The sequence below is a fragment of the Acomys russatus genome, chromosome 12, assembly GCF_903995435.1.
Source record: "Acomys russatus chromosome 12, mAcoRus1.1, whole genome shotgun sequence".
NCBI lineage: Eukaryota > Metazoa > Chordata > Mammalia > Rodentia > Muridae > Acomys > Acomys russatus.
The window spans coordinates 3,174,662-3,192,732 of NC_067148.1; the positions used below are offsets into that span (position 1 = coordinate 3,174,662).

Genomic DNA, 18,071 nt, shown 5'->3' on the forward strand with positions numbered 1-18,071 from the left:
ACCAGCCCTGGGGTGTCACCAACCACAATGGAAAGGCTAGACCTTTCAACAGTAATCAAAAAATTTAAAGAGCTCTGTAGACCTGCCTGCAGCCTGATCTTATGGAGGCATTTTCTCAATTGAGGTTCCCTCCTCTCAGATGACTCTCGCTTGTGTCAAGTTGACAGAAAGCTAGCCAGCACACCCTCTCATGTTTTGTGGGGCAGGGAATTCACTTGTTTTGCTGTTCCACTTTTACTTTAGTGATATATTCTGAACATTTAACAGAGAAATTGCTTATTAAGAAGTGATATAACGGATTTAACCAACTCATTGTTCTGGATGCTTTGGTTTTCCCATTTTATAATGTGATAAATATCCTATTTTAAATATTTATGAAGTTGGAATAATATTCTGGAAGTTGGCCTGTTGGGTTAAATCTTAAGAACACTTTGAAACAATGGTTCAACTTGCCGAACTGCCCTTAAAAAGGGGCCTTACTTCTTATCAGCTACTAAAAGTCCCCAAGCTCTCCAACACCAATACACTTGTGATATTGTACTTAAGGAGAATATTTGCCAGTATTAGAGATTTTCCTACAGTAGAAAGATATAACAATACATAGAAAATAGAAAAATCCTTTTAACATTATTTTACCACTGGGCCAGGTGTGGTGCCCACTACATTGCCAGCACGTAGGAAGCTGGGCAGAAGGAGCCAAACAAAGTGGAGATCAGCTAAGTCTATGTTCAGGTCAGCTGGGATTACAATGAGACCTTATCTCAACACACACACACACACACACACACACACACACACACACACACACTGACGCTCACATAGTATTGACACATATTAACATATTATTATTAGATAAGCCTGGGTAAGTACAAACTCTAAAAATGCCATGATACGTGACTAGAGCCACCTTAAGTGCTTTTTTTTTTTTTTTTTTTTTTTTTTTTTAGTAGTTTCAGGTCTATGTAGAGTATGTGCACTGTGCACTGTCCTTTTAAAGTGTCGCCCCCTAATTTGCTGTGACAGTTAACCTGAGTCATCAATCAGTACGAACACTCGATTTTTTGGTATCTCGTTGGATGTTCAGGCAGCCCAGATGCTAACTAGGCTAGTCAAAGCATTCAGGGCATCTGCCTAGGGCTTTGCGCATGCGCTCATACGCTCGCCTCCGTGACAGTAGACATAGGTGATCCACATGGCTCCCCGTCTTATTGTATTGAGATAAGGTCTCTTCTTGAACGGGAGCTCATCAGTTTGACTAGGCTGACTGGCCAGCCTAGGGATCTGTCCTGTTTCTGTTTCCCCAGCGCGGGGTTACACATGGCGTGGTACTGAGGTCCTGAACTCAGGCTTCATGCTTCAGGCTTCAACCTTACCAGTTGAGCTCCTTCCCAGACCTCTTCCTTTGCCTGTGAAACTTGTGCTTTATAAATGACCTCTTCCAGGCCAGTGAAAACACTGAGACCCCTCTCTCTGAGGGTCTCCCATTATTCAAGCCAACCTCTGTTTTCACTGTCCAGGCTCCACCCCATCTCTGCCCAGGCCTGGAGCACAGTTCTGTGGCTCTCTCAGAAGGGAGGGAATGGGAGTTAGCAGGATTTGGTCTCCCTCTTTTCTGTAGTTTTCCTCAGGGAGTACTGTGCTCGGAGCTTTTCGGTAATTTTTCACCTCTTCGAGTCAGCTTCAGGCAGCTTCCTCTAAGCACACGGGAACCTTTGTCTGCGCCCTGCCTCCCCTCACCTTTCTCCAACTCTTGCCGCCCATTTACTTCATAAAGCCTCTCTTCAATTCCATTCTCGCCCGTCCCGTGTCTCTCTGTTCCTTTTATGGGGCATTAAAAAAAAGGTGGGGCACGGGGGGGGGCGCTTATTTTAACTGCTGAGTCACACACTTTTGTGAAGGAAAGAAACAGGACTTCCTGCTTACCCCTGCGGAGTGCTTAACGGGGTACTCCAGCTGTGTCCTTTGCTGCTGCTGTGCCTACATACTGAGGAAGACCCATCGGGAAAGCAGGCAAAGGAGGCTAGTCTCAGCAAATCAGGCAAAGAAGAGCATCCAGGAACGCTGAGGAGCAAGGGGCCGAAGACTAAAGGGCAAGTGAAAGATGCCTGAAGCAATCTCAGACTGCCACGTATTGTTTCCAGCTCTTGAGAGTAGCAGTGTCTAGTATACATTGCCATAGCTATAGAGGTCAGATGAATTCTAAGATCCTGTATAGTTCCCCCAAACACTATAACAGAATAACTTCCCGTGCATGTTATAAATGTTTGTAGTCTGTCCTGAGAATCTAACCATTTCATTTGTTTGCTTGTATTCCTCCTGGCTTTGTACTGAGAGTTCAATACCGCCACTTACAAAGAAACTACAGGAAACCAAAATTACTTTAATACTTACTTTCTGCAAGATATTTCAATGTACTTTGAATATTTGAAGGAGGTTGAAGTAGGGGAACTTTATAGTCCTTTACCCTTTAAAATTCTATAGTACCTTGTAATAAAATGCAGCACATGCTAATTTGTTTGGTATTGTTTAGCAAAGAAGCTGTTTCTTGATTTATGACTTTTAAATTAATCAATTATTATATTTATCTTTTACTTATTAAAGATAATAAACCTTAATTTATCTCTAGAAAACTTCTAATACTCTCCATATACTTAAAAGAGATGTAAGTTTTCAAAAATCTATTTAATTCTCAATATACTTTCAAAGTTTTAAATTTTATATTTCAAAATAAAGAAAATCTGAATTACATTTCTGGCCATATGAATGTTGAGTATGACTCAGTCAGCTGCAGGATCATCCGCACACAAAGTGGAAAATTCGTTACGTATGGAGCCGGTAGATGGCAGTGACGTAGGATAATGGAATTATGCTGACATTAGACCTTGTGGGTCATCATCCCTAAGGTTACTTTCCCTCAAGAACATTCAAGATCTGCCATGCTCTCTTCTGTTTTGAGTCACTGAAGCATTTTAGACAAATCTTTCTCAAGCAATACATTAGAGCTCTTTCAGTGCGATTTTCACTCAGACATCAGAGCCACCATCTTCCTTATTTTTTCACTAAAAACAATTTTAGCTTTACAGTTTAGATTTTTAAAAATTTTATTTCATCTGCATTGGTGTTTTTCCTGGTTGCATGTATGCCCGTGGGAGCGTGTTGGATCCCCTGGAACTGGGACTAGAACTGGGACTGGGATGAGCTACTGTGTGGGTGCTGGGAATCAAACTGGGTTCTCTGGAAGAGCAGCCAATGTCCTTAACTGCTAAGCCATCCCTGGCGGGGGTGGAGGGGGGTGGGGGTGGAGGGTGGTGGGTAGGGGGTGGGGGTGGGGCCAAGACTTCCTTGGTTTTGAAAATGCACTGGTCACCAAAGTGTCTTAAGGAGTAAAAGCAAACATTCAACTGTGTGCTTGCTCAGTGTCACAGAACAAGGCACATGCATGGGTCCTCACCTCAGGGACTAGCTTTTTAGGAAGCTGAGCACCAATGCAGCAACTAATGCTCAAGTGACTGTGAGTCTTCCCCATGGGCCACAGCTAAGCGCAATGGCCCACTGCAGGGATGCAGAAGCTGTTGTGAACTATCCTGGCTGTGGATGGTACATCTGGACCTGCAAGGACAGCAGAAACATGTAAGTTGGCATTTCTGAAATCTCTGGCAATGACTTGACATTTCTGGGCCCCGTGGTTTAATGGTAGAGACATGGGCTCTGAGAAACCCTGTGGGATTTAGTACTTCAGTACTCAGCATTGTGATCTCCTCTTTGTGTGTGTGCATGTTTGCAGTTCAAATCTGGGTTTCTTCCTTCCACTCTTTCCACCTTATTTTTGAGATAGAGTGTCTTGCTATAAACCAGGAGCTCTTATATTTGGCTTATCTGGCTAGTCAGCAAATGCCGGAAGTCTTCCTGTCTCTGCCTCCCTAGTAAAGGGATCACATGTATGAGGCCTGCCCCTTGCTTTTTAAGATGAGGAGGGATTTGGGGACCCAAGCTCTGGTCCTCATGCAGACACAATATCAACTAAGCCATATCTGCTGTCCTCCCCCACCCAATTTCCTCTTGTTTACAACAGATGATGATAAGTATGGCAGTGAATGGTCCCCAGTGCAAGCAAAGATCAAAGGGATTCGTGCTTATAAAGTGTTACAGTGGGTGATTGTGGTGGTTTGAAGAGGAATGACTCCCACAGACTCATGTATTTGAATGCTTGGCCCATAGGCATAGGTTCTATTAAGGTGTGTGGCCGTGGGATGGGTGTGGCCTTGTTGGAGTGGGTGTGGCTTTGTTGGAGTGGTGTTGCCTTGTTGGAGTGGGTGTGGCCTTGTTTGAGAAAGTGCGGCACAGTGGGGCCAGGCTTTGAGGTCGCCTATTCCCAGATATGTTCACTTCTGCTGCCTGCAGATCAAGATGTAGAACTCTGAGCTCCTTCTCCAGCACCACGTCTGCTGGCATGCTGCCATGCTTCCCACCACGATAATAAATGGACTTAACCTCTGAAATTGTAAGCCAGGCCCAATTAAATGTCTTCCTTTGTAAGAGTTGCCTTAGTCACGGTGTCTCTTCATTGCAATAAAACCCTAAAACAGGGTTATATTTATTTTCTTCTATCATTAAAATAATATTTACTAACTTGAATTTTAGATTGATACATAATATCTCAAGTATGTTCAGCATATTTGCTTTATATGGTGTATGTGTCCATATTTACTTTATATGCTGTGTGTGTGTGTGTGTGTGTGTGTGTGTGTGCGTGCGTGTGTGTATCCAAGAATAACCTCAAGTACCAGTCCTCCCCTTCCATCTTGTTTGAGGAAGATTTCTTGATTAATTGTTTGCATAAGCAGCTTTTGGACCCATGAATTTCCAGAGTCTCCAGTCTCTGCCTCCCATCTTGTTGTAGGCACACTGGATTTACAAATGAGTGCTACAGTGCACAGCTTTTAGGTGGGATCCTGGGATTCACACTCTGGTCCTCAAACTTGCTCCCATGTGATGCTGGTATTAATCACCTGGGACAAGACTCTAGATGCACCTGTGAGGGACAATGTAGGTTAGCCCCTGGGCTTGCCTGGGAGGGTTCCCTTGGTTAGGTAGCTCATTATAAGAAGGGCTATCCTAAAAGTGGATGGCACCATTTCCTGGGCTTGTTCCTGCACTGTACAAGATGGAGAAAGTGTGATGAGTGAACCATTCACTGTTCTCTGCTTCCTGGATGTGGATAGACATGGCCAGCTGTTGCAAGCTCCAGAAGCCTCCACTTCCCAGCAACGGGGCACTACTCACTCTACCCCTCAGCTGCTCTTGTCAGAGTATTTTGTCACAGCCACAGGAAATAAAATGGGTGTATACAGCAAGCACTTTACTCATTAAGCCACCTTTGAAGTCTAGCACATACACACAACGGGATGGTCAGCACATACACACAACGGGATGGTCAAATCTAACTAAGTGGCAGACCTATTACTTAGCAGCTGCCATTTTTGTGGTGGAAACATTTTCAAGATTATATTATCTTGCTAAGACTGTCACCAAGTTCTAGAGCAAATCTCCCAGATTTCTCTTCTTCCCTCACGGAAGCCTGATACCTTTTAGCCGACCTCTCCACACCCGCTCCTCACCCAGCTCCCAGTAACTGCCATTATGCTTTTCCGATGGGATCAGCTTTCCTAGAGGCCACATGAACGAGATCATGAAATATTTGTCTTTCTGTGCTTGGCTTATTTTGTTTAACATAATGTTTTCCAGATTCATGCATGTTGCTGCAAATGACAGGATTTTGTGCTCTTTAAATCTGAATGGTATTTATTGTGCATATACCACATTTTCTTTGCTCTTGCATTGATAAGACACTTTACGATTCCATACCTCAGCTGGTGAAGATGGTGTTGCCGTACACATCTCCCTGACATTGGTCTCATGTCTTTCAGTAATACCCAGTAACATACAATGATCATTGATATATACTTTGGCAATTCTATTTTTGAATTTTAAAGAAAACTTTATACTGTTTTTCATAATTTACATTTCATAATTACAAGTTTCATACTTTACATTCCTACCCAAGCAGTTTTATTGTATGCATTTGGGTTTATTTTACCTAAATACATCCATTTAAAAGACACTTTCACACCCTTATTTCAGTGAAATTCACTTGCCTCAGTGGAGGACAACCTTAAAAGGGAAACAATGTTTTCAAATTCCAGCTACAGAGGAAGGCCTGCCAGAGTCTCTGAAGTAAACCTGCTATCTCCCTCTCCTTTTTTTTTTTTTTTTTTAAGGCAGAATTTAGTAAGTGTAAGAGGATTAGAGGCAGACTGGCACCAACTTGGATTTCTCCGTTCAGAGGACAGAAGGAGACGTGCAAGGGGAATCATTTTCTCAGCATGTAATTTGCTGCTATCTGACGCTGCCACCATCCACTGCAATCGTGATTTTTCTGGGCTGGCTTCCCATGCTCAGGAAGCCATGAGAAGACAGGGAAACAGCACCCCTCATCTGCTGCAGACCAGGCTGACCTCAAAGCTGTGCTGTGCGCACTGACCAGGCCTGTTTGATGACACACATTGTATTCTTTTCTGATTTTCAACCCATATCCAAAAACTGTACAAAAAAAAAAAAAAAAAAAAAAAAAAAAAAAAAAAAAAAAAAAAGATTTCTAAGCTCAGAAGAGAAAATTTGGGTTTTTTTTATTTTCAGGATAAATATTAGCTTTGACTATATGATAGGACATATTTCACATTGGTTAAAATTAGCTGTAGAGAAAGAAAAAGCTTCTCCCAAACCAGCTTTATCAGGAAATGATGAAGGCCAACAGTCCAGAAAAAGGACTTTCAGATTTCTTTTAAAAAGTGTTTCAGAACTTAGAACAGTCTAAATTTAAGCTGTGAGAAATAGGCCTGTAGAACCTCTGCCTTTGGAGATAAGGAACTAAGTCTGGCATATCTGCAGATGGTGTTCCCAAGGATAAACGCAAATTAATAAGGGATGAGGGACAATACTTCCTAGGCCACTTTCCAAATGGTATTAAAATGCAGCTCAGAACTTGGCGTATTTAGCAACCTTTGCAATTTGTTTTTTGTTTTTTGTTTTTTTAATTGTTCCTGAAAGTGTGATATGAATTAGTTCAACAGTCAGGCATCATTTTGTAAGTTACTATATTGTAATTTACACAGTATTTGTAAACATATTCTTACCCTCGATATTTTATTGAAGGAGTTACCCATTTCCTCAGAAGTAGATATATACATTGCCGATTCCTCTGTTACAAAATACAGTTCATACTGAGAAGATCTACAAAGCACACAAGAAGTCATGTGTAAGTTTCTATGTTCTATTTCACTCAGTTACTCGACAAATATTTATTAACTAGTATGTGTTGATCATTGTTCATCAACACACACACAACACACACACACACACACACACACACAGAGAGAGAGAGAGAGAGAGAGAGAGAGAGAGAGAGAGAGAGAGAGAGAGAGAGGAGAGAGGAGCGAGAGAGAGAGAGAGAGAGAGAGAGAGAGAGAGAGAGAGAGAGAGAGAGAGAGAGAGAGAGAGAGAGAGAGCTGTAAACAAAAGACCAAGAGATGGAAACATCTGCCAATTAGAAATGGCATTCCAGTACCTTTACGCTCTTTGTGGAATGTGGGATGGAACAGGATCCTCAAGTTTTAAAGAACTTTAGTTGTATTTCACTGTGACATAGATTCAAAGGAGTGCCACGAGCATGTCTTGCTGCTGGTCCCTGCATCTGTGAGAGAATATAGGGAATAAAACACTAAGGAGAAACAGATCATGTTCCTTAGCTTTCTTTTGATCTCTTTGTGTTTATTGTTTTATAGGAAAGTTCTGGGAACAGAACCATGGTTTAAACTTGTTATTTGTGCCTCAAGAACTTAACCTTAGTACTTAATTAGCACTTAACAAGATGTCCTGGAGAAAATGAGTAACTTAGGCATACAGGTATTTATGGTAAAAATCAAACCAGAAGAAATGAAGCCACTGCAAGGATCTTTTTTAACAAAAGATAATCACATTGTCTCAAGAACTGTTTGTGTTGCCATGTTCTCCTAGAACGCATGCGACTGCCTCCAAGGAATTCTAACACCGTCCAGTAGCTCCCAGAGAACAGCTCCACTCCATGATTGTTACCTTACAGGCTGAAGCCTTTCTCCTCCCACTGGGGGAGACCCCGCCCTCAGGCCAGGGAGCTGGTGCTTAGGGATGGGAGGGAAGGCATGCCACAGAATCAGTGTTTGCTCCTCCAAGTTTTCTCACATACAGGTAAATACCTCAGTCGTGTCTCAGCAGTCACGTTGACCCCCGTGTCACTGTACAGAACTGGATGCCTAAAATCTCCTCTGTCATTTTCTTTCCTCCCACCACCTCCCCCAGCCTCGTAGGGCATTTAAGCAAAGCGAAGTGGGCCCAGAATGCCATTCTTAATGTGGGAAGAACACACTATTTAATGTGCCCAGAAAACAAACAAGGAAGGACTTGAGCGGTTAGCTGTAGGAATAAACAGCTACCAGTCAGGTTGCAGACACATTTCCTTGTCTTTTCCCGCCTTTCAGCGCGACAGAGAGATGCTCTGCCAGAGCTCTGCCTTGCTTGTTATCCCACCTTTCCTAGCAGGGAAGGTTATGCAGTGCGGGTGAGATCACCAAGTTCATGAATCACTAACCTGGTAGCATAAAGCTGCCCCTCCCCCCCCTTCCCCAGAGTTTCAAAACCAATAATGTTTGCAGACCATAAGGGTTCCAGTGAGGAATTAGAAGAATTTTAGGGCTTTCATTGCCAGACTACACATTAACCTCTACCTTTCCACAACAGCCAAGAAACTGTCTCAGTAGACAGCCACCCAAATTAGCTTTCTCCTTGGAGAGCAGGGCTGCAGCTGCATAAATCCTGACAACTACAGTGGTGGAGAGAAACTTCTAGCAGCAATTTCTTCTGAAGAATTTGAGAAACTGAGCATATTTCTTTAAAATACTATTCTAGACAGACTTGTCACGGACAAGGAAGATACCTTATTTTAAATATATATTCATATGTTTAACTGTATATGTATACATTTATATATTTAAGTCTACATTTATTCCATCAACATCACTGATTTGCAGAACATATTTTTATGAAAAGAAAAATGGGTTTATTTAACAAGGTCTTTTTCTTTCAATATTATCATCTCAGCCTTTGTTGCAACATAAAGATGTGGTTTGAAGAATTTCACTTCTCAAAGAGTGCCTTGTATCCCCTTCAACTAAGTAGGCACACTCTGGGAGGCCAGCCAGGAAGTGGGAACAGCCTCCTATATAAAACTGGATTTTTATATGTACATTAAAACAGGATTCTACCTGTATCGCAGCAAGGGCACACCATTAAAACTTGAATTCTTTTTTCCCCCTCAAAGGAAGGCAAAACCAGATTTACATTTCTCCCCCTAAATTTTTGGCAATAGCTTCAATTTTGGAGGTGCTTTAATACCTTCTTTGGCTAGAAAAGTTTATGCAAACCAAGCTCAAAATTTCTACACCGTGCCTTACAAACTCTACTTTGACACACTGCAAGACAGTACCGGTGGTGTCATTTGCCTACAGGAAGCCAACAGAGAATAGCCTGTAAAGTAACAGGCAGGTTTTCAGACAGTGAAAACGGTGGCTTTAAGTTATCAGGCCAGAGGGTTCCCTTTCCTCCCTTCCCACTCCCGGCCCAGGCAAGGGTGGGGACAGGGTTGGGAAGGCGAGGCGGGACTGCGCCGCACCTGTGGGGCCAGCTTCTCCCCCGCGGGTGGGGCGGGCCGGGCGCCTTGGGTTGTGAGTCGTCGTGCCCCCCCCCCCCCCCAGTGCTGGTAGGGCGCGGGGCTTGGCAGGCAGCTCTGTCCGCCCGTACCACCGGCGCATCTTCCCCGCGCCCGCGTGCCCGCGTGCCCGCGCGCCCCCGCGCGCTCCCAGCTGCCGTGGGAATGGGCCACCCCCGGGACCGCGCCGAGCCTCAGCCCCGCCGGCCCCCACCCCCGCCCCGCGGCCGCCCACGCCGGGATCTGCGTCACTCGGCCGCGCGTGGGCGGGAGCCGGAGCGGCGAATGGAGCAAGAGCGGAATCTCCCGATGTGACAGCGCGCGGGGCGGGGGCGGCGGAGGTGGCGGGGGAGGGAGAGGCCGAGGGAGGGGCGGCGGGAGAGGCCGAGGGAGGGCGCCCGGGGCCGCCACCGTCGCCCGCCTCCGCTCGAGCCTCCGCCCGCGCGGCCGAGCCAGCGCCGTCGGGGCGGGCGGGGGACGGAGCGCGCGCCCACCGCGTCCCTGCCCCCCTCGATGGGCGCGGGGGCGTCCCGGCCGCCGCAGCCGCCACAGGAGCCGGGCTGAGCCGTCGTCGCGGAGCGCGCCGCAGCCGCGGGCCGCGTAGGTACCGGGCGGGCCTCGGGTTGGAGAGGGGAGCGCGGGCGCGCATGGCTCCGCCGGGCCGCCGCGAACGAACGGGCGGGGGGGCGGGCGGGGGAGGGCGACCTCGCGGGCCCGCGTGGGGAGCCAGCTCCGCCGCGATCGGGGACTTCCTAAAAGTGCCGCCGAGTCTCCTATTTCTTCCTGTTATCCGCCCCTTCCTACTGTAGTTCTGTTTTCAAAGCGGAAGGAGAGTTTTGCTTGGAAGTGGCTTTCAGAAACTTGGCACCCAGGTGCAGAGAGACTCGCCGAGCTGCTGAGGCTGAGTGGGGAATGTGCAGACACGTGTAGGACATAGAAGCTTTGGATGCAGGTGTGTGACCTTATGGGGACAAACGTCGAAGTACGGTCAACCCAGGAGATCTGCAAGGAGTCTCCCAGAGTGGAGCTGGAATGTGCGTTTGTACGGTGTGCAGACCAAGTTTTGCAACGGGTGACCAGCAGGAACCATGCCTTGGCTCAGGGAGGCTTGGGAAATTTTGGAGTGCCTGTTAATTTACAATTTGATCCAAAAGAGCTGATTTGGAGTAACTTGTCACTACCGATTGGTTTGCCAGTGACGTGCCTGCCAACTTTATGGAGTGCAAAGATCAGAATCTCTGAGGAGATTTTAGGATCTCGTTTAAAAATATTTTGGCAGTTTTAATAGTTAATATTAGATTGCATAGGAGCTGAGGAACCGAATTTAAAATAGATTAGTCACATCCGAAATGCTTCGCTGTTTGCTACTTGCAGCGAATTACCCTTTTTAAATATTCACGTTTTTGAAAATTCTCTTTGTAGTATACATGCTATGACATTTATAATTCATCTGCCGGTTTTGGGAAGAGATAATTGGAGGATGTATAGGATGTTTTGGGTGGAGGCTATCTACCAAGAGCTCTTTCACACCCGGCTTATTAAAGGTTTCTTCCTCCACCTTGCATCGTTTGAGACATTTAATTCTGTTGTTTCAATAAGTGCAAGGAGACTAATAAGTATGCTGTTGAGAATTTGTAGATGGGCAGTTCGTTCCTGTTTCCAGTTTAGATACTAGAACATCGTGAAAGAAAATAATTTCAAAGAGCGTGCTAGGGAGACATTTGTTTGTTTTTACCTTTCTGACATGAACAGTTTTGCTTAGCTTGCCATTCCATTACTGAGCATAGTTTTTCTCCTGAGGCTGGGAACCTTCTGCGTACCAGTAACACCAGAAAGAAAAAAACACGGAGGCATAGGATATTTTGTTTCCTTCTCTTAGATGTGACTGTATTTCAGGTGACAAATTATCAAGATTGATAGGGCTGATACAGGACATTTTAGTGAGCTATTATGTCTAATAAATTGCATCATGTAAGTGAATGAATATAATTGCCTAATTTTAGCTAAACTAAAAGTTTTTCTTTTGTTGCTGGTTAGTAGCTGCCACTGCCCTATAGCCTTGTTTCTTGTTTGTTATTTAAACAACCCACTAAAGTATTTCATGTCTCTTTTTACTTCACCTTCAAGGACACATAGTTTATTAAAATATGTACTGTAGATGCTTTGAAAGAAGAAATTATGAAGTGGGGCAGTCCTTTGAAGAATTTGTTTCTAGATTTTAGATGGAAACAAGGATGTTACATTTTTTTATCTGGTGACTTAGAATCTGTTCTTGAGGCAGGCCTTGACTATTTCATTATAATAAACCTGTTTTGCTGCATTTTTCTTTAAAGGATAGTTCTCACTTGATATAACGTGAAGCTGTGTTCTGGATACCTCAGGGCCACCATATATTTGTGTTACTTTCATGAAAGTGACCATTTTATGAACAATTTAAGATCGTGCCAATGCGCAACTCTCTTGCGGGCACATAAGTTCACTGTGGATTTTGGCAAATATATTAGAGTGAAAATCAGCCACTTGAGGATAATATAAGGTTGCCTGCTCCTTTGCTTGGCTCTGGTTCTTGTCTTCTCTGCTTCTTTAGAGGCCTTGAGATGGAAGCAGAATAGTGTGGCTGTTATACTAAGTGCCGACTTCCTTTCTGCTCTGACATGCTCAACACTCGTGTAGTGATAGAGTATACTCTCATCTTAGTAATGGATCAAGAGGACATTTTAGAAGTTGATGCTGGGGGAAAATGCGTTAATCTTCATCTTGAGAATTCTCACAGCTAAAACATATCGTTACGCCTTCAAATAATGTGTCATTTTTCCAGCACTTTGTATTTAGGGGAAGTATGTTAATTTATGTGGTATGCCTGTGCTTTTCACAGAGGAACTTCTGGAGACTGTGAGACATGGATGTATGCATGTTGCCTACAGTCTATCTGGATGCTCCTAAGGCCAGCCAAAGGCCCTTTCTATTGGCTGAAGTATTTCCAGCCGTCATAGGAGATGCCAGCGTTCGCCTCTTGGTACTAATGTGTAGTTCTTTAATAGATAAGTAAGGCCAATTCACCTTTTTCTCGTTTTAATAAATGTGCTTTAAACCTACCCTTTGATTATTTGGACTGAGTTTTAAAGGAGTCTCTCAAAAAACAAAACAAAACTGTTCCCAGTTTTATTCGAAAACGAGGGAAGAATCCATAGGGAAGAAGAACACTTTAATTTTCCCAAATTAGCATGAATTCATTAGAAGCCAAGGGTGTAATTCCTAGCCGTGTAAGCAGTAAGACCTGAAATTGTCTTGACTGAAGAATTATCTCTGGGCTTGAGAGTGTAGCTCATGGTGGAGTGTGTGCCTATGCTGACTGTTCACCACCCCCCCCACCCCACCCCCTCCAGCACCAACCAAACCCCACACAGGATAGACATCCCCCCACATGCTTCCTAGTGAGTGGCTCAAAGGACATCTTTTGGAACTTGAAACACAAAAGGAATTGATAAGTACCCAGGAGCACGCTGCAGTCTTAACTAACCCGTGGAATGAACTGAAACACGTGTGAAAGTTTTTTAGCTTTGAGTTCTGGATTCTAGTATTGGAAACGAAAAACGCTGCACCTCCCACCGGCTCCTCTTTTCCTAGGCCAGACTTTGCAGTCTCTGCCATCTCAAGTGGTTACTGCTCCCTTCTCCCAAGCCTCTCCACTTCCAAGCTACACTCTGAAACTTGCTGGTACTTGAGAGGCTGTAAGGCCAATGCCCTCTTCATATTTAAATTTTCGTGTGTGTGTGTGTGTGTGTGTGTGTGTGGGGGGTGGGGGGTTGGGCAGCAGATCTTACTGAGATGTTAAGAGAGAGAGAGAGACTATCTAAGATGTTAAGAGAGAGAGAGAGACTATCTAGTGGAATCTGTAGGTGACCTCCAGGTCTTCACTGAGTCTTACTCCATGTTTTCTAAGAGGTTACTGTCAACTCAGAAACCTTGAAGTGAGAACTCAGGCTCTGTGCACCGATAAGTCAGGCCCCAGGGAGATGCCGCACTTGGTTCCCCACTAGTCCCCGAAGAGTCATTCTTACAGCATTGAGGGGAGATATTTAAGAATAGACATGAATCTGTTAAAGGGTCGTGATAGCCAGGATCTCACGTGATAGAGCCTAAATTCTTGAAATCATGCTGACTTGGGAGGGGGAGACTTCATATACAACGTGCATTACAGTTCTGAGCATGCGTACTTCCTGCACTTGGCTTTCATCCTTTGGTCTCTTAAGCAAACGGCCCTTTTCTTGGGAGTCTGCAGCATATGCAAGTGCAATGTTGAGGATGAGAGAGGGGAAAGGATAGTAGGAAGAGTAGCAGGGTGCAGAAGTATATGCTGCTGCCTCATTGGCAGTTTTGGGGACACCAAGTTACTGTGAGAGTACCCCTGAAATACGAAGGGGACACTCTTGGTGATGAGGTTCTGACCCAAATGCTGGGTTTCATTGCGTAGACTTCCTTGTAGAATTGTATTTCACACAGAACGCTGTACCAAGAATAAAGGTAAATAAAAGATTAATGAGATATAATTGCTATCCTCAGGGTGCCTATAACCAAACAGTACCTTGTTTGCCGAGCCAGGTCCAGCCCTTTGTGCTGAAGCTCCCTGTGTGTAGCACATTGCATTGTTTTTTTTGTTTGTTTGTTTGTTTGTTTTGTTGTTTTTTATCATAGTACTTAAACTTGTGCTTCTGCCTAAATAATCTTCATGAAGGGTCCTTAGAACTGACTCAGGGCTTCACATACTGGAATAAGTTAATACAAAACAGAACTGGGCAGGGCGTTGGGCAGAGAGGAAGAAAAACATGACTGTGGGCAGTCTGAAAATCAAGAGAAAAATCTATAGCCAGGCTGCGTGTGAAAGGTTTCCTGGGGAAGGTTATGGAAGATTGCCCAGGACAGGGCCACGAGAGAAGGGTTGAAAGGTGGCCTTTGGGGGCAGGGTGCCTATATGAATAGTTTAGATTGCTTTCCTAAAGCCGTGGGAAGCTTGGGGAGATGAGGGAAAAGCCATCCCTGCCTTGAGGTGCGGGAAGAAGCAGTGAAAACCAGGCTTTGGAAAAGGAAAGAAAAAGGCTGATGCTGATGATGTGGCCTAAGGACATGGGGCTTTGAAAAGAGAAGAGGAGAAAACAAAGATTTCAGGGAAACAGGAGAAGTAGAGCAATGGAAAGGACCGAAGGGATTGTGGAGAACAGATCCGGGAACCCTCCCTCCGCTCAGGGAACCCCAAGTAAGGATTTGGCAGTCCTTGGGTAGGAACGGTTCAGGCTCGGTTCAGGAAGTAGTTCAGGTATGAGACCCACTTTTTAAATAAAATTCTGAAACTGCACAGGATTATTTTACTCTTAGTATTGTTCACCAAGAAAGCACTGGACATTCTCAAAGTAACAAACTTAGCCACACTTTAAATCCTTTTGTACCTTGTGAAATTAGGAAGGTGTCCATTTACTTTCATATGTAATGAACAGCTTCATTTGTACTGGATTCCATAGTCTTCCCACTAAGCCACAGGCTCTTAACATGGGGTTGTGACCCCAAATAGGGGCATGTAATTTAGAGTGTGGGATGGTGAAGGTTTGGGCAATAGTAAAAGGCTTCGGAACTCACAAAAACCAGATAAATAAACAAAAGATTGAGAATTAAATGTATACTGAGGGTAAGGTGTTTCCAGCAGGAGGGCCTAGGTTACCTCCTGTGTCTTCACTGGGCCGTTGGTTCTGAGCACACAACATGCACAGCTTGCACCGCACACACAACCTTCCCCCACACAGTACCCATGAGTGCAGCTAGAAGCCTGCTGACTCACACTTGAGACTGTTAGAGGTTATGGACTGCATTGTTTTTTTACTGTACATGTAAAGTTTTCTGTTTCATAGAAACCAACAGTAAAATTGCAGAAGACAAAGAAAAAAAAATATATATATATGTTATCATTTTGTAGTGGGCTGGTATCTAATTAGCATGTCTGTAGATTGTATTATGTTAGGATGTTTGAGTTTAAAAATTGCTGTTTGAGTTGCTGACAAGTTTCTTAAACACACACATTTATTAGAGAGATTTTGGCTTAAGATTAGGACAGAATTTGTAACAACTTCTGACATGGCCCTAGACACACTGCCACCATTTTGTTCTACCTCTATATATAAGGCATCATTTTCAGCACGGGCAATTGTAAAATAATCAATCAACTCTAAAAATATTGTCGATGCTCTGTGTCCTGTACTCCAACAACATCTTCAAAGAATACAGTCGGAGAACACAGGGAAATGGTGGTAGTGTGCCGTCACCAGAGTCACGTGAAAACACTTCCGGGAGTGGCATATGGCAGAAGAGGCAGCTGGAAATCCCTGGTGAGAACTCAGTAGTCCCTTGGGACTCTGGGTAGCCCAGTGGGTCCTGATACAGCGGGCTTGATGGAAGGGCTCCTCTCTCTCTCCTGGTCTGCCTTACCCTGAGTCTTCAGCCCCAGGCCTGGACAGTTCTGTCCCCTAGCAAAGCAAGAGTTGAGCAGTCAGGTTTTCTGCATCAGACAGCTGCTCGGTTCGCTTAGCACAGCCTGAGCCAGGCAGGTGACCAGGCTGGGCCAACATGACAAACACTGTGTGAGGATTAGGAGCCCCTTGTTAGCATTTACTGAGCAATAAGCGCTCCCAAACTGATTCCGATTCTTCCCCGTTTTTAAATTCTTCTTTCTAATGCTGTGGTTCTTCTCTGACCAAGGTCTAGGGATTATATGCTTTGCAGGGGCAGCAGAGCTGGATAGTCTTTGGGAAACAACAAGGATGAGTCAAATGGTTTCTTTAAACTGTGGGTTTTATGAGAAGGCCAGACTCAGCTTGGTGCTCCATGGTGTCTCAGCTGAGTGGACTTCCTGTGTCAGCAATGCCCAGGATGCAGCGGGGTGCTGGGACCGAGACACAGGCAGAGGCTGTTCCCAGCTATTTGACCTTCATATGGAAGCATGAGTAGTTAAAGAGTTTGTGGAAACAGAAAAATCTCAGGAGATTTCAATTGAATCAAGTTACCGTATGAAGAGGTGGGTGTTTAAATTATCACAGCAGGTTTTGAAGGAAGCTGCGCAATCTTCCTGGGGGCAGAGCTTGGGAGAAAACTTCTCTCCCAGCTGCGCTGTGGGTCTTTAGAAAGCCTCCTGCGATCTGAACAGTGTGTCTGTCTTTCATCTGTTATTTTGACTTTGGAAATGTACATTTGTTGCCATCATTCTTTACATTGTTAGCTGCTTTTACCAGCTGACAAGTCTTGGAGAGTCTTGACTTTCTTTCAAGAACTTGGAGGTTTGGTAAAGAATGTGAGAAAAGATAAGGCTTGAAAACTCCTGTTTTCTAAAACCTCTCTGCCTTACTCAAGACTACAATCTAAGTTTGAGAGTCTTTTGAGTCTAAAGATACTTTTATATTTTTACATTTGTCTAATAAATACTCCTTTTTTTTCCTCTCACTGCTGAAAATGGCTGGAGAATTCAGTTCCTCTAAATCATGATCTGTTTCCTATATCCCATGATCTGGGAAGCAAATGAGGTGACTTAGTGTACCATCCAGTCAACCTTGTAAAGCTTCAGTCCTCTCATGGGGAGGGCGTGTGCATATGCATGCTTTACGCACACGGAGGATTTCTCTGCTCTGGTGTGAAGGCACATAGAGTAGCTAGGTTAGGTAAATGATTAGCGCTTAAGTTTCTCTGCTTCTGCCCAGACACCTCAGAAGCCCTTCTGTTTGCCGCGGTGTAGTTTGCTCTGCCTCTCGAGGGTATGTTTTGGGGGGGCTTGTGTGTCTAGGTCGGAGACCCTGCCTAGGTGGGGCCTTCCTGAGGTGATTTAGAAGACAGACAGCTTGCCCAGAAGACTGAGATGGTGAGATTAGGACGTAGTCCCAAAGTCCGGAGGCTTTCACAAAACCTGCAGTTTCTGTTGCCTCGACGTGTAAAGTGAGAATCTTCTTGTACAGTTTGCTTCGTTCGCCAAGTCTGGTGGAGCGAGGGACTCAGAAAAGTGTTTTTCAAACACACACACACACACACTGTTTTGGTTTTTCGAGACAGGGTTTCCCTGTGTAGCTTTGGCTGTCCTGGACTCTGCTTTATAGACCAGGCTGGCCTCAAACTCACAGAGATATGCCTGCCTCTGCCTCCTGAGTGCCAGGATTAAAGGCATGTGCTGCCATGACCGTGTTTTCATATTTTTTTTAATATATAGGAAACTGCTTGAGGCCATGCCTATGCTAGTCCATGT

The 18,071-nt window shown here is 44.6% G+C and overlaps 1 protein-coding gene across 3 annotated transcripts in view; it reads left to right on the forward strand.

The window, feature by feature from the left end:
* The first annotated feature begins 10,344 nt into the window (after positions 1–10,344).
* Nab1 (NGFI-A binding protein 1) overlaps positions 10,345–18,071 on the forward strand; it is a 39,832-nt gene continuing 32,105 nt past the window's right edge. Inside the window, exon 1 of one of the 3 annotated variants that reach the window (XM_051153796.1) lies at positions 10,345–10,399. The gene's annotated coding sequence lies outside the window, so the exon portion shown is untranslated. Of the gene's footprint in view, positions 10,400–10,560; positions 10,752–18,071 lie in introns of those variants that run through there. The other 2 variants (XM_051153797.1, XM_051153794.1) reach the window with 2 other exon arrangements.